Source organism: Schistocerca americana, chromosome 3 (assembly GCF_021461395.2).
Source record: "Schistocerca americana isolate TAMUIC-IGC-003095 chromosome 3, iqSchAmer2.1, whole genome shotgun sequence".
Classification (NCBI taxonomy): Eukaryota; Metazoa; Arthropoda; class Insecta; order Orthoptera; family Acrididae; genus Schistocerca; species Schistocerca americana.
In genome coordinates, this window is record NC_060121.1 from 418,030,665 (window position 1) to 418,048,297 (window position 17,633).

A 17,633-nucleotide genomic window follows, 5' to 3' on the forward strand; every position below is an offset into this window, starting at 1 on the left:
TAGAACTAATTAAACCTAAGTAACCTAAGGACATCACACACATCCATGCCCGAGGCAGGATTCGAACCTGCGACCGTAGCGGTCGCTCGGTTCCAGACTGTAGCGCCTAGAACCGCACGGCCACTCCGGCCGGCATAACTTAAGTCAGCTCCCTGTACAGACACGTTTGCCACAACTGTATGCTGACTCATCTAAGAATTCTCTGTACGTAATATACTTTGAGAAAATCACATGTTTACTAATAAATATTTTTCTCTTTTTCAGGCTTGGAATACCCTACACTAAAAATGTATGACTGTCGCCCTTGTGGATGTTCCGGGTGTTGCGAGGCTGTGAGTGCTACAAGACAACAGGTACGTCACACTTGTTCCGCAAGCTACATCATCGAAATAGAGTATTGCAGCTTGCTTCTGTAAGAGACTAAAATCGTCGACATGATCAGAAATACCAACCTTACTACCATCAATGGAAACAAAGTTTAAGGCAGTATAGATAGATGTTGTGTACCTCACAATAATGACTGCTAACCCAAAACTAAACACAGAACGTCTATATCACGACTAAAATAAAAATTTTAAAACAAATATATCAAGACTTCTTTCCTCTAAAACTCGTGTTAGATGTCCAGATATTCTAATGTTGGGCCCCAATAGTTGCTTCAAGCAAGTACAGACGTGATAATCGAAAAAAATCTACTGTGACGAAATGAAAGTGTAGCGGATGGTTTCAGAACCTCATCTAGCGGGTGCTGCGTCGTAGTGGTAACAGATCACTCATAGAGTTCAGCATAAGAAGAGTTAACGTAAACCCATTTGTTTGTTTTTGTTACGGAAGTAACAGCAGACCACAGAAAGACGCAGTCCTGTAGTTTAATCTCTTCTACAGTTCTGGTGGGTTCACTGCAAATATTTCTGTTTGAAGAGAGAACTTTTGGAATTTCTCATATAACATAAGGGATGCCATCACCAACGAACATAACTCATTTCCTCATTTTCTGTATCGGGTCGACTTAACGTAATTTCAAACAATAGGGTGATTTGTACCCGATGCAAGTAGTGATTCGTAATGTATATAAGGTAAGTACATTAATTTTCAGAAAAAAACAGAACACCTTGAACGACTGGAGATAGGACGTTCACATTCACAGGACATGTACATTAGGATGTTCTGCAGAAATGGTTACCATTTCAGCCACCTCGGTTCAGCATGTGTTCTATTGCCTAGGGCACAGGCACAGGTTCCGCTATGGGCGTTGTACAGAAAGGGTACGGCGAGGAAAAGAATGTGTGGAAAATATTGACATGAAGAAGGGATAGGATGATAGGACATCGGTTAAGACATCAGGGAAAACTTCCATGGTACTGGAGGGAGCCATAGAGGATAGAAACTGTAGAGGAAGACAGAGATATAATTGAGAATGTAGGATGAAAATGCTACTTAGAGATGAAGAGGTTGGCTCAGGAGAAGAATTCGTGCCCGGCCGCATTAAACCAATCAGAAGACTGATGACGCAAAAAAACACTTTGGAAGAGTAGTTGAGCAGAATGTGTAGTACCTTGAACAGAGGTTATAAGATAAATTCAACAAAATCAGAACAATGATAATGAAACAGGGTGAAACAAGTTTAGTACCTGGCGTTTCTCGGGCAAGTATTTATTACAATCTTCTATTAGTCCACCTCATCCTTTCCCCTCTCCCTATTCACCTTCACCACTCCTTGTCGCTGTTCAGTTCCTACCTTCTCCTGCTCCTACTTGTGTCCATCTCCTCTTCCCCCTCTCTCTGTCAATCTGCTTCTCTCTCCTCTGTTTATCTGCTCCTTCCCTCTCTGTCGATCCATCTTGTCTTTCCCCTCTAGTTTCATCTTCTCCTCCCCCCTCTCTATCATTTTCTCCCACCCCTCTTTCTGTTCATCTCCTCCTCTCCCTCTCCCTGGTTATCTCCTCACCTTTTCTTTCAGTGTTCATCTCCTCCTCTTCCCTTTGTCTGCCCATCTCCTCCTCTTCCCTTTGTGTCTCCATCTCCTCCCCTTACTGTCCATTTTCCTCCTATCCCTCTGTTCATTTCCTTCTCCCGCATCCCTCTGTCTACCTCTTCCTCCCCATGTCTCTGTCCATCTCTTCCTCTTTCCTTTCTCTGTCCTTATCCCCTCCCCTGTCTCGACCTACCTCCTTGTCTTCCTATCTGTACCTATCTTCTCCTTCCACTTCGCTGTCTCTGCATCTCATCGACCTCCGTTCTCTCTCCACGTTATCATACTAACCCCAATAGGAGTCTCGTGGTTCTTACCCCTGCAGCATTTCTCTTCAGATTGTGGTTAATATGTCTTCCAAATTTGACTGACGTCGTTCCAGGGGTTTAGGATGAGCTTGTAACCAGTGGCTTTGCCCGCATACGCACGTATAAAATATATTTCGAACATATTTACCGTATTTCACGCGTATTTGTACACAAACTTCACCTCTGTGTCTAGCGAATTTCATCCTGCAGTTTCCTTTTCGCTCAGCTTAATGTTTACGACATCATATCTCCTGAATTAAGTGTCGCACGATGATGCAGTTATTCTGATTCGTTCAGTGGTATATGTGAATATTGCCAGCAAAATGTGTCACGAATACAGTTAGTAGTAAAGGAAAATGTTTTCGTCAGCGAGAAAATGTTTCGTAAAGGTTTCAAATTATGTGTAAAGTTTGTTTAAAGTCTCTAAATGCTCTCATTCGTAAATACTGGATGACAAAAGTATGAGCCGGCCTTTGTGTCAGAGCGGTTCTAGGCACTTCAGTCCGTAACCGCGCTGCTGCTACGGTGGCGGGTTCGAATTCTGCCTCAGTTATGGATGTGTGTTATGTCCTTAGGTTATTTAGGTTTAAGTAGTTCTAAGTCTAGAGGACTGATGACCTCAGATGGTAAGTCCCACAGTGCTCAGAGCCATTTGAACCATTTTGAACAAAAGTATGTGTATTGTGGCGTCGTGGGCTGTATTGCTTTTTCATTCCCACTCCCGCCCCTGATAAGTGGGAGGCTCTTACCACACACTGATCCTTTCCAGACTGTAAGTGATATGTGTACCAAGTCCGGTTGAAATCGGTCCAATGGTGTAGGAGAAGATGTGGAACGTACAAACGTACGTACATATATCTATTTTTATAGATTTTACAGATATAGATAGGAATTAAATCAGGCGGTCCCAGGAAATTATATTATTTTGGTAGAACAATAAACTGGTAGCCAAGATCGCAGGAATTCTTTTTATTCCATGATTACCGGTTTCGGCGAAACTAAAGCCGCCATCATCAATCGGATCTTAGGACACATACAGGTTACAACATCAAGGCAAACAATGGTGATATTAATAATTGCCCATAACACGCAGGCCTTACAAAATTGTCATACGTAGCACATAGGCGTCCAAGAGCGATGGAATTATAAATGTTAAGTGTCTCCATGACACAGAAGCGCAAGCATCACATTTATAATGTCATCTCTCTTGGACGCCTATGTGCTACTATGACAATTTTATAAGGCCTGCGTGTTATAGGCAACTATTAATATCACCATTGTTTGCCCTGATGTTGTAACCTGTATGTGTCCTAAGATCCGATGATGGCGGCTTTAAGAATGAGATTTTCACTCTGCAGTGGAGTGTGCGCTTATATGAAACTTCCTGGAAGATTAAAACTGTGTGCCGGGCCGAGACTCGAAATCGGGACCTTTGCCTTTCACGGGCAAGCGCTCTACCAACTGAGCTACCCAAGCACGACTCACGCCCCCTCCTCACAGCTTTACTTCTGCCAGTACCTCGTCTCCTACCTTCCAAAGTTTACAGAAGCTCTCCTGCGAACCTTGCAGAACTACCACTCCTGAAAGAAAGGATATATTGTAGCACTTGTCCGCGAGAGGCAAAGGTCCCGAGCTCGAGTCTCGGCCTGGCACACAGTTTTAATCTCCCAGGAAGTTTCATGGTGAATTTAGTTTCGCCGAAACCGGTAATCATGGAATAAAAAGAATTCTTGCGATCTTGGCTACCAGTTTATTGTTTTACAACCATCTAGATCGCTCCCACATGAGCACAATGTGCTCCCTACAAAATATTATTTTGGAAATGAGATAATAAACACAGACGGTAAGTTCGGTTATTTTGGCAGCAAAATAAGCGATGACGGTTCGAAGCAGAGAGAGATTACACAATACACACTGGCAATATAGCTAGAAAGCCTTTCGAAAATGCGAAATTTGTTAATATCGAATATAAATTTAATTGTTAGGAACTCTTTTTTGAAGATAAATGTATGGCTTGTAGCTTGGTACGGACGCGAGATGTGGACGATAAAAATCGCAGACAAAACGAGAACATAAGCTTTGGAAATGTGGTGCTCCAGCATAACGCTGAATATTAGATGGGTGGATGTACTGAGGTTGCACTTAATCGAATTTGGGTAAAAAGAGATTTGTGGCTTGACTCGACTAAAAGAAGGGATTGGTTGATAGTTTCTGGGACGTCAAGGAATCGTCAGTTTGGTAACGGAATGAGGTGTAGAAGATAAAAATTGTAGCGGGAGACCACGGGTCGAATACAGCAAGTATTTTGAAGCTGATGTAGGCTACAGTAGCTATGCAGAGATGAAGAGGCTTACACAGGGCAGTCTAGTGCGGATATCCGCATCAAACGTGTCTTCGGACTGTAGACAACGACAGCAAAGTTTTCGAACACCCTGCAGAATTAGTACGTTCCATTCTGCTCTGGCGCCCCTATTTGCAACCATTAAAAAAAATAGGCGTGCAAAAGGAGAGCTTAGGGGTAGGAAAAAAGTCAGATCGAAAAGCGAGGCGACGTTTTGCAGGTGATTCTTTTTTTTTCTTTTATATTTTTGCCCGCCGCCGTTGCGTTTCTAAGGCGATTGCCGAGTCGTCGCGCTGCACTCCGGAAGCAGAAGGACGGCGCCTTGTTATGCGGGCTAACAAGCAGGCGGGCCGGCCGGCGCCGCGTGTATACAGCCGCCTTAGGACGGCTGATTATCCGCACAAAACCAGGCCCGTGTCTGCCGTGGCGTGCCCTGCGCTTCTGTGCTCCGCTCGACTCGGCTGTCCTTAGCATTCTGATTGAACCTCCTCTCCCGCAAGCCTGGTTCGCTTCTCTCTTTTTTTTTCCTCCTCCTCCTCCTCCCTTCCGTTCCCCTTTTTTCTGCGGGAAACAAATTCGAGGCGAACACACACACACGGGCAGGGCAGGGCAGGGCGGGGCTGCTCTTGCTGCAGCAGCAGAGGCACACACGCCCAGAGAGAGAGCTCAAATATCGGATTAGAAGCACTCCTCTCCTTACCTTGGCCCGCCCGGCGCAGCACTCGAAATAAAAAGAGAATTGAATGGTAAGCTGCGAGAGAGCAGCGTGATTGGCCAGACTCCCGCGGGACGCCGCGCCGGTTGAGGCCGCAACCGCCGCGCCGCCTCAGCCGCGCCCACTATTAAACACATTATTAGCGGGGCCCGCGCCAGCCAAAGCCCTTCCCTCATATTTTCGCCACTCGGCTCCGCCGCCCACTCCTTCCACTTCACGCACGGCAGTTGACTGCCGAGTGTCGCCTTCTACCCGTCCAGCGCGCCTTCCTACGCAGCAATTTCTGGACGGTATACAATTTCCGTTCACTTTCGCGTAGTACCTGTCTTTTAACGAAGCACGTCTCCGCCACTGACGATGTGTATTTATTTTATTCCCCTTCTGCATTTACACTACTGGCCATTAAAATTGCTACACCACGAAGATGACGTACTACAGACGCGAAATTTAACCGACAGGAAGAAGATGCTGTGATATGCAAATTATTAGCTTTTCAGAGCATTCACACAAGGTTGGCGAAGGTGATGACACCTACAACGTGCTGACATGAGCAAAGCTTCCAACCGATTTCTCATACACAAACAGCAGTTGACCAGCGTTGCCTGGTGAAATGTTGTGATGCCTCGTGTAAGGAGGAGAAATCCGTACCAACACGTATCCCACTTTGATAAAGGTCGGATTGTAGCCTATCGCGATTGCGGTTTATCCTATCGCGACATTGCTGCTCGCGTTGGTCGAGATCCAATGACTGTTAGCAGAATATGGAATCGGTGGGTTCAGGGAGGAATACGAAACGTCGTGGTCGTGCTGGATCCCAACGGCCTCGTATCACTAGCAGTCAAGATGACAGGCATCTTATCCGCATGGCTGTAACGGATCGTGCAGCCACGTCTCGATCCTTGAGTCAACAGATGGGAACGTTTGCGAGACGACAACCATCTGCACGAACAGTTCGACGACGTTTGCAGCAGCGTGCACTATCACCTCGAAGACCATGGCTGCGGTTACCCTTCACGGTGCATCACCGACAGGAGCGCCTGCGATGGTGTACTCGACGACGAACCTGTGTGCACGAATGGTAAAACGTCATTTTTTCGGATGAATCCCGGTTCTGTTTACAGCATCATGATGGTCGCATCCGTATTTGGCGACACCGCGGTGAACGCACATTGGAAGCGTGTATTCGTCATCGCCATACTGGCGTATCACCCGGCGTGAAGGTACGGGGTGCCACTGGTTGCACATCTCGGTCACCTCTTGTTCGCATTCACGGCACTTTGAACAGTGGACGTTACATTTCAGATGTGCTACAACCCGTGGCTCTACCCTTCATTCGATCCCTGCGAAACCCTACATTTCAGCAGGATAATGCACGACCGCATGCTGCAGGTCCTGTACGGGCCTTTCTGGATACAGAAAATGTTCGACTGCTGCCCTGGCCAGCACATTCTCCAGATCTCTCACCAATTGAAAACGTCTGGTCAATGGTGGCCGAGCAGCTGGCTCGTCACAATACGCCAGTAACTACTCTTGATGAACTGTGGTATCGTGTTGAAGCTGCATGGGCAGCTGTACCTGTACACGCCATCCAAGCTCTGTTTGACTCAATGCCCAGACGTATCAAGGCAGTTATTACGGCCAGAGGTGGTTGTTCTGGGTACTCATTTCTCAGGATCTATGCACCAAAATTGCGTGGAAATGTAATCACATGTCAATTCTAGTATAATATATTTGTCCAATGAATACCCGTTTATCATCTGCATTTCTTCTTGGTGTAGCAATTTTAATGGCCAGTAGTGTATATCTACACCCCATAATCTAACCTACAGCGCGTGGCGGAGGGTACTTTGTGCACCACTGTCGCTCACCTTTTTTTGTGAGGGCTCGAATTCTCTAATTTTATCTTCATTGTCTTCGTGCAAGGTATACGAGGGTTGTTCAATAAGTAATGCCCCAGTTTTTTATTTCTCAGCACATATTTATTGTTAAGTCAGAATTTGGTGACAATATACATCAACATGTCGTGTCTATGTCTCATTTTTCTACATAGCTTCCATTACGTTCTATGGCCGTACGCCAACGTTGTGGAAGAGCATGTATTCCCTGCTGGTAAAAGCTCTTGTCTTGTACACGTAGCCTTGTTTCCACTGCATGACAAACTCTCGTCATCTTCCCCGTAGAGATCTGTGACAGAAAGACCTCTCCGTTGGTCTCAACACGCTTCAACAATTCAGATGAGATGGCCTTTCTTTGAATCTTGTGGTCCACTGTGAGAATTCGTGGAAACCGTCGTGAGCACCTCTTTGAATATCCGAGAGTCTCGATCACTGCAGACTCACTTCCAATGCTGACCGACAACTGTAGAGCGAATTGTCGAGGTCGTGATGTGCCGGTCGGCACGAATAATGGCATCCGCACGATTCAGCATGTCTGGAGCAGTGGCTGTGACACGACGTCCTGAGCGTGGCTGATCATGGAGCTCTGTCTCTGCATTTCCTGAGGCTGTAACTTTTTTTTACCCATTGTCCAACTGTAGTACTATCAACTGCAGCATCGCCATACACTGCACACAAACGTTTATGTATGTTCATCACGGTTTCTTTTTCTGCACACAAGAATTCAATAACAGCACGCTGCTTGTAACGTGAGTCGAATGTAGACGCCATTTTGACGCTGTACTACGGCTCTGTCATCTACCAGAGCGGTTCGAAACTTCACCGGTACACAGAACAAACATCAAATGTGAAGCACCATCAAGAACTTTTCTTTATGTATATTAATGGCTTTTTTTAAAAAAAATGTGGAGCATTACTTATTGAATGACCCTCCTAGATAGGAGGAAGCAACACACACGGAGGTGACAAAAATCATGGGATACCTGCTACAATCGTGTCAGACCTTCTTTTGTCGACGTAGAGCAGCAGCTCGACGTGACATGGACTCAATAAATCGTTGGAAGTAAACTGGAGAAATACTGAACCGTGCTATCTCTACAGCCGTCCATAATTGCGAAAGTGTTGCCCGTGCACGATTTTGTGTACGAACTCACCTCTCGATTACATCCCACAAATCTTCTAAGGGATTCACGTCGGGCGATCTGGACAGCCAAATCATTCGCTCGAACTGTCCAGAATACTCTTCACACCAGTTGCGAACAACTGTAGCCCACTGATGCGCACATTTTCACCAATAAATATTCCATCGTTGTTTGGAAACATTAAGTCCATGAATGGCTGCAAATGGTCTCCAGGTAGCCGAACACAACCATCTCTAGTCAATTAGACCTATAGGTCCAGTGCATTCCGTGTAAACACAGCCCACGCCATTATGGCGCTACCACCAACTTGCACAGTTTCCTTGTTGACAACTGTGGCCAATGGCTTCGTGGCGTCTGCGCCACAGTCGAACCCTACCATCAGCTGTTACCCCCTGAAATCGGGACACATCTGACCAGGCCACGGTTTTCCAGTCGTCGAGGGTCCAACCGATATGGTGAAGAGCCCAGGAGAGGTGCTGCAGGCGATGTCGAGCTGTTAGCAAAGGCGCTCGCGTCGATCATCTGCTGCCACAGCCCATTAACGCTAAATTTCGCCGCACTGTTCTAACGGATACGTTCGTCGCACGTCCCACATTGATTTCTGTAGTTATATCACGCAGTGCTGCTAGACTGACAGCACTGACAACTCTACGCAAACGCTGCTGCTCTCGGTCGTTAAGTGAAGGCCGTCGGCCACTAAGTTGTCCGTGCTGTGAGGCAATGAAATTTGGTATTCTCGGCACTTCTTGACACTTTGGATCTCGGAATATTGATTTCCCTAGCGATTTCCGAAAAAGAATGTCCCATGCGCCCAGCTCCAAGCACCATTCCGCGTTCAGCGTCTATTAGTTCACGTCGGAAACCTTTTCACTTCAGTGATCTGCGTAGAAATAACAGCTCCACCAACGCAATACCCTCTTATATCTTGTGTATCCTATGACATTTATCGCCTCAGTGTATTTATTGACTCTTCTAGGAACATACGCTCGTGGAACTTAAACAGATCACCATTCTGTGTTGCAGAACGCCTCTCTTGCAGTGTTTACCACTGAGTATCTTCGTGAGCCTTTCGCACTTACTAAATGAACCTGTTACTAAACGTGCTGCTCTTCTTTGAATCATCTCTATTTCCTCTAACAATCTGATACAGATCCCACACTGACGAGCAATATTCAAGCATTGGTCGAACGAGTGTTTTGTAAGTTTCTTCCTTTGTTGATGGACTACATTTCGTGAGGATAGTTTGCAAGCCACCTAACGCTGTGTGGCGGAGGATCCTTCTGATAACACTAACTGACCCCCCCCCCCCTTTTCCTGTTCCATTCGTGAATGGCACGTGGGAAGAATGATAGTCGGTAAACCTCTCTATTACCTCTAATTTCTGGAATTTCCTGTTCATGATCATTTCGTGATGTATATGTGTGAGGAAGTAATATTTTATATTACTGTTCATGGAAAGTGCGCTCTCCCTCTCTCTCTCTCTCTCTCTCTCTCTCTCTCTCTCTCTCTCTCTCTCTCTCCATAATGCAGAGCGCCTCTCCTGTAATGACTGCAACTGGAGTTTGTTGAGCGTCTCTGTTGACGCTCTAGCGCCGACTTAACGATACTTGGACGAAACGTGCCGGTCTTTGTTGGATCTTCTGTATCTCTACTGTCGGCCCTATCTGGAAATGATCCCATACTGATGAAAAGTACTCAAGAATCGGTCGAACAAGCGCCTTGTAAACCACTTCCGTGCTGAATGAGCTCCATTTAGTTAGGATTCTTCCTATAACTCTCACTCTGTTACATGCTTTTCCTATTATTTGTTTCACGCAGTCATTCCACTTAAAATTCCTCTGGATAGCTACCCTACATAATTTACGGCAGATACTCTTCCCAGCAATTTGTCATCAAAATGGTTCAAATGGCTCTAAGCACTATGGGACTTCATAACTGAGGTCATCAGTCCCCTACACGTAGAACTACTTAAAGCTAACCTAAGGACATCTCACACATCCTTGCCCGGGGCAGGATTCGAACCTGCGACCGTAGCAGCAGCGCGGTTCCTGACTGAAGCGCCTAGAACCGCTCGACCACAGCGGCTGTCAATTTGTCATCAATAGTGAAGTTGTACAGTAGTGGATTCCTTGTCACATGTATATGTACGCAATATGTTAGTTTTCTGTACGTTCAGGATCATTTGCCATAGACTGCACCACTCATTAATCCTCTGCTTTCTCATCACACAGCCGCATTATCTGCGAAACAATCTTAAAGAACTTCGTATGCTTTCGACTCAATCATTTATGTTTACTGTAAACAATAACGATACTATTACACTCCCTTGGGGTACTCTGGAAATTACATTTCCATCTGTCGATTTTGTTCCGATGTGTTGAGTTCTGTCTGCAAGGAAGTCTTGAATAAATGCGCGAATCTGATCTAATACTCGTTAAACTGGTATTTTATCCACTAAACGACATGCCGGGATAGTGTCTAATGCCATTCTGAAGTCAAGGAACACGACATCCACCTGAGCGCCGTCGCCTACAGTGCTATGTATCTCATGGATTCTTCCAATGAATCTCAGTCTCTCATCGGCCTTCACCCACGATTACTATCATGTGGTCGTTCCACTTCAAATCGCTCCGTGAGGATACTCCCAGATATTTTATGGAAGTACCTCTCTCTCTCTCTCTCTCTCTCTCTCTCTCTCTCTCTCTTCTCAGCGATCACAGGCCCTGTAGACCACGCGCTGCATCAACGATCTGCTTCCACCGCCTTCTGTCTCTCGCAGCCTCTCTCCACCCTGCGGAAGTTCCCAATGCTGCGATGTCCTCTATGCAATCTTGCCACCTTGTCAAGGTCGCCCCAATGGTCTTGTTGCCTGGAGAGTCCCTTCAAATGCTTTCTTGGTGATTCTGTTCTTTTCCATTCTGGTCACATGTCCAGCTCATTGCATTCTCCTACTTTTTAATTTCTGGATGCTAGTGGGTTGCTTCATTAACATAAATTTCATTGTTCTTTCGAATTTTCCTTACGCTATTCTCCAACACAGGTCCCCAGATTTTTCTCATTACGTTTCTTTCGAAAACATTCAGTTTTTCTCTTTCATTCTTTGTAAGCGTCCAGCTTTCTGAACCGTACAGTACTTTGATGTAAGGAGCTTAAACTTTGTATATCTTCACATTTGTGGTGATTGACAAAGCTTTACTTTTGAGTGGGTTGCTTAGTGAGTACATACATCTTGACCCTGGGCTATTCTTTCATTTATATCCATTGTTATGATATTTTTACTGTTGAAACGTAATCCGAGGTATTTAAACTGGAGAACTCTTATGAATTTAGAACGTTGGTCAATTTCAGAGTAAGGGTTTGGGTTTATGACTCGACCTATTTCCATATATTCGGTTTTCTATTGGTTAATCAAAAGCCCGATTTTGCTGGCACTGTGCCTGAGAGATCTGTACGTGTATTTCAGTTCTTCTTCAGTTTTACTCAGAAAAGGAAGTATCTGCTTGCACTATTTGTTCTGCAATCGTGTGATCATACAATAAAGGTAATTTCTATCTATGTATTCCTGGGACGTGAATGCACTATTTAACGCCAACAAATGGTTCAAATGGCTCTAAGCACTATGGGACTTAACATCTGAGGTCATCAGTCCCATAGACTTAGAACTACTTAAACCTAACTAACCTAACTAACCTAAGGACATCACACACAACCATGCCCGAGGCAGGATTCGAACCTGCGACCGTAGCAGCAGCGCTGTTTCGGACTGAGCGCCTAGAACCGCTCTGCCGTAACGGCCGACTTAACGCCAACAGTTACATTATTTAGTCTTAAACAATTATTACATTCGAGCGACTGACGACTTATTGTGGGGGAGAAGACAAGAATTCAGGAGGTGAAAGAAGGCAGAAATGAAATTATTTTATCACATTGCTGAGATTCCGTTCTCCTGGCGTGCGTCTCTTCCTATCTGACGCCACTTCGGCGACATACGTGTCTCTGAAGTTGAGATGAAATGATCAGGACAACACAAACACTCAGTCCCCGAGCGAAGAAAATCTCCAACAGCCGGGAATCGAACCCAGGGCACCGCGATCTCGAGTTCACTGTTTACTGCTGCCGACAAAGAACGCAGACTCTCACACACAGCAATCCTTGTCACCGTCGATGGAAGACTTGTCACCAAGCCTGTCGAACTGGCCATACTCATGAAGATAGATCAGGTTTGTATGGAAGTAGAGGAGGTGAAGGTGTAATAAGAGCAGACTGCGCTAGCAAATTTGCGCCTTTACGTTCTACATCTACAAAAAAAAAAAAGGCTCTGAGCACTATGGGACTCAACATCTTAGGTCATCAGTCCCCTAGAACTTAGAACTATTTAAACCTAACTAACCTAATCACATCACACACATCCATGCCCGAGGCAGAATTCGAACCTGCGACCGTAGCAGTCCCGCGGTTCCGGACTGCAGCGCCTAGAACCGCACGGCCACCGCGGCCGGCCTACATCTACATCATTTAACGCCAACAAATGGTTCAAATGGCTCCTTTGCAGCATGGAACCGCCATGTTAGAATGTCCCAAAAACATTAACAGGCTACTGTTTTACGACTGTTTCTTGGTCTTAATTTATGTTATGTGCATCTAGCAGTTGTTTTAAATACAGAATGTTACAGTGCTTTCGTGAATAACATAGCGTTAGGAATGCATTTTCAGACATTTTTCTGGTCTTAAATACATATTTAATCCAGTAATGCGAAGCATTACGTCTCCTTGATACATCTTTCCTTTTGTTATACTTCGAATAACCAAGAGCAGAAGTGTGTGATATGAAAAGGGTACTTTTCTAATCTAGCACTTTCCTTAGTAGGGAAAGACGAAACTGATGTTCGGTCTATCTCCTCTCCCTGAACATACTGAGAACATATTTAGCTATGTCTGGTCGGTTTCCAAACTTCTCATAGTATTTACCGGGAGAGTTTTTAGACTTGGAGCCGGCCGCGGTGGTCTCGCGGTTCTAGGCGCGCAGTCCGGAACCGCGCGACTGCTACGGTCGCAGGTTCGAATCCTGCCTCGGGCATGGATGTGTGTTCTGTCCTTAGGTTAGTTAGGTTTAAGTAGTTCTAAGTTCTAGGGGACTGATGACCACAGCTGTTAAGTCCCATAGTGCTCAGAGCCATTTGATCCATTTAGACTTGAACTCAGAGGAAATCTAACGTCAAAAGACAGAAATAAAACCACTTCAGTAAACGTAAACAGCGCCGTGAAGGCTAATATGATAATTCGGTGCAAAGCACTCTTCGCCCCCCCCCCCCCCCTCATGTGGTACTTCGCGTGATGCGACGCGCAATGAGGGGAAAAAGTACTAGGGGACGCTAGTTTGGTACTGTACTGCAAATGAGAATCTGGGTTAATGCGTGGTTAGTCCTTTCAACTGAGACTAACCACTTTAACAAGGTGGCGTCATGGTTAACGCATTGCCAAGCAACCAGGAGACCTGGGTTAGAAACCCTTCCTTGGTACAAATTTAAATTTGTTGCCAACAAATTTTTTCATTGCCAGAATGTGGCGGAGATCGGAATTTCTCCGATCTGAACCAACTTCATGTATACAAAGGAAGCCGGCCGCTGTGGACGATCGGTTTTAGGTGTTTCAGCCTGGAACCACGCTGCTTTGACTGTCGCAGGTTCGAATCCTGCCTCGGGCATGAATGTGTGTGATGTCTTTAGATTAGTTAGGTTTAAGTTGTTCTAAGGCTAGGGGACTGATGACCTCAGATTTTACGTCCCATATTGCTTAGAGCCATTTGAACCATTTTTATACCAAGGAAAATATCGCTTGAACGAGTCCACTTGCGAATAAACCGTAATTTCTTTACACTCCGTAATCACGGTGACTAATACACACGCAAATGACGCATGTTGGCATTTTTATCAAAACATTTCCACCATACGCTAATGCTCGGGCCATATAACATGACGAACGTAGACTTCAAACTTGTGACATCATGACAACTCCCTTTATTGTACCTCCATGGTGCGGAATCGCTAAATGCAATCTCTGATTCGTATCTGTATCTCTGCACTGTAGCTAGAGGTGTTTCACTATGTGATCAAAAGTATCCGCACACCACCAAAAACATACGGTTTTCATACTAGGTGCATTGTGCTGCCACCTACTGTCAGGCACTCCATATCAGCGACCTCAGTAGTCACTAGACATCGTGAGAGAGCAGAATGGGGCGCTCCGCGGAACTCACGGACTTCGAACGTGGTCAGGTGATTGGGTGTCACTTCTGTCATACGTCCGTACGCGAGATTTCCACTCTCCTACTCATTCCTAGGTCCACTGTTTCCAATGTGATAGTGAAGTGGAAACGTGAAGGGACACGTACAGCACAAAAGCGTACAGGCCGACCTCGTCTGTTGTGTGACAGAGACCGCCGACAGTTGAGGATGGTCGTAATGTGTAATATATAGACATCTATCCAGACCATCACACAGGAATTCCAAACTACATCAGGAGCCATCGCAAGTACTCTGACAGTTAGGCGGGAGGTGAGAAAACTTGGATTTCGTGGTCGAGCGGCTGTTCATAAGCCACACATCACGCCAGTAAATGCTAAACGACGCTTCGCTTGCTGTAAGGAGCTTAAACTTTGTACCATTGAACAGTGGAAAAACGTTGTGTGGAGTGACAAATCACGGTACACAATGTGGTGATCCGGTGGCAAGGTGTGCGTACGGCGAATGCACGGTGAGCGTCATCTGCCAGCGGGTGTAGTGCATGGTGTGGTCGTGTTTTCCACGGATGGGGCTTGCACCCCTTGTTGTTTTGCGTGGCACTATCACAGCACAGGCCTACATTGATATTTTAAGCACCTTCTTGGTTCCTACTGTTGAAGAGCAATCTGGGGATGGCGATTGCATCGTTAACCTCGATCGAGCACCTGTTCATAATGCACTGCTTGTGACGGAGTGGTTACATGACAATAGCATCCCTGTAATGGACTGGCCTGCACAGAATCCTGACCTGCATACTATAGAACAGTTTTGGGATGTTTTGGAACGCCGACTTCGTGTCAGGCCTCACCGACCGACATCGATACCTCTCCTCAGTGCAGCAATCCGTGAAGAATGGGCTGCCATTCCCCAAGAAATCTTCCAGTACCTGACTGAACGTATGCCTGCGAGAGTGGAAGCTGTCATCAAGGCTAAGGTTGGGCCAACATCACACTGAATTCTAGCATTACCGTTGGAGGGCGCCACGAACTTGTAAGTCATTTTCAGCGAGGTGTCCGGGTACTTTTTATCACATAGTGTATGTAACTTTTATGATCCATAAGGACTATGTAAATAAAGTTGTATCATTTTAGACTGTGGTTGTACGTTGACTGACGTTAAAAAACTTTCTAATTGTTCTCATACATTTTATAGTGCCGAAACTTGGGAAAAGCGCGAGTGACGGAAACTTCCGGAATCCTTGGGACTTCTATCATAATTCAAGAGGCCTTAGACATCGATTTCGAGAGAGTAAACTGCAGAATTTCTTCACGCGTGATATACAATCCACGCTCTCAGCCAAGCCATTTAAGCATTGCGACCCTCAGCTCATTGCATGCATTATTACAAGGAAGGATATCAGTACAGCACTCAGACGCAATCCCGTTGGTTATTTACTATTCTTGCATATCCAGATTTCGGCTATAAACAGCCATCTTCAGTGCATTTGAGTGAATCGTAAACCAACAGATTCACAGCAGTGCATACCACAATACATTTTTACTTGAGTACAGGTAGGAGGCTCAGTTTCCTCCTACACAAAACAGAAACATTCGCAAACTCCTGCTCTGTTTCTGTTATCTACGACTGGAACAAGTTACCTTGCACTCTGCGCACAATTAAACTCTCTATCACATTTAAGAAAAAGTTAAGGCACATCCTTTTGCCCATTTAGTAACTTTTCCCCTAAAAACTTACGTATCTGGCCAGTTGTCAAGCATTAAAGTAGATGATTCCATGTTTCCCAGTTACGATTTTTCCCTTTCCATCCCTCATTCCTACGTTTTATCACGTCTCTTTTTCTCTCCCTCTGCCACGCCTTCTGCCATGTCCACTGCTGCCAGCGCTCATGTATCTCCCTGACCGTAATCTGTCTTTGCTGTTGTACTCTTCATGAACCAATACCAACAGTACTTCTTCCAAAATGTCATTACTGTTTTCCACTGTTTATGACAGAGTTATTTTTAAGTGTTGTATTCTATATTAAATGCAAACATTTTTGTAATGTTACACCTAAGAGAGTGCCTGATGACTGAAATCTTGCGGGAATAAATAAAAAATTTGTTTAAAAAGAAAAAAGACGATCGAAAAGATTAAGGGAAAGGTGGCGTCTCGAGCAGAAGCAGGGGATGGCAACTTGTCTCTGTGCCCTACAAAAAATATTTAGCAAACCGAATTCGATTACTGCCGCGCCAGACAGACACACGTATCATTTCAGTACTAGTCTGAAGAAAGCCAGAACATGTAGTGGATGCCGACTAGTAGCAAGTCTATCCAGAGTTTCTTGTTGCGAAATCTCAAAAATATTTCGTCATTCACCGTGAAACTAACAAGAATTACCCCAACCCCTCCTAGGCCAGGTCCTGGGTATACCGCTGATCGACCATTGTTCTTGCTTCAGCCGCGAGACGATGTTGCCTTAGCGTAAACAAACAAAGTGGCTATTGTAAAGAGAGTTAGAGTTTAACGTGTCTTCGACGTCATTACAGATGGAGCAAAGGTTGATTTAAACAATGACAGAAAGAGAAATCGGTCGTGGCATTGTTTCAGATATAGAGTAGGATGATCAGACACGAATTTCGACCCAGCACCTCCCGAATACTAATTGATTTCATTTTCGAAACCAGTGTCCCAAATCGTTAGTTCTATTGTATAGAGTAGGCTATTTAGAAGTGAGTATGATTATTTCTTTTACATTTCTATTATCACGTGCGGCTGGTCCCGCCGGAAGTTCGAATCCTCCCTCGGGCATGGGTGTGAGTGTTGTCCTTAGCGTTAAGTTAGTTTAAGTAGTGTGTAAGTATCGGAACCGATGGCCTCAGCAGTTTGGTCCCTTAGGAATTCACACACACACACACACACACACACACACACACACACACACACACACACTATTAGCAGATTATCTAGTGTCTCGTTTCCAGTTTTGCGCCAATTTCTCAGAACATAAAGGAGCAGGAAAATAATTTCTTACACCGGTAG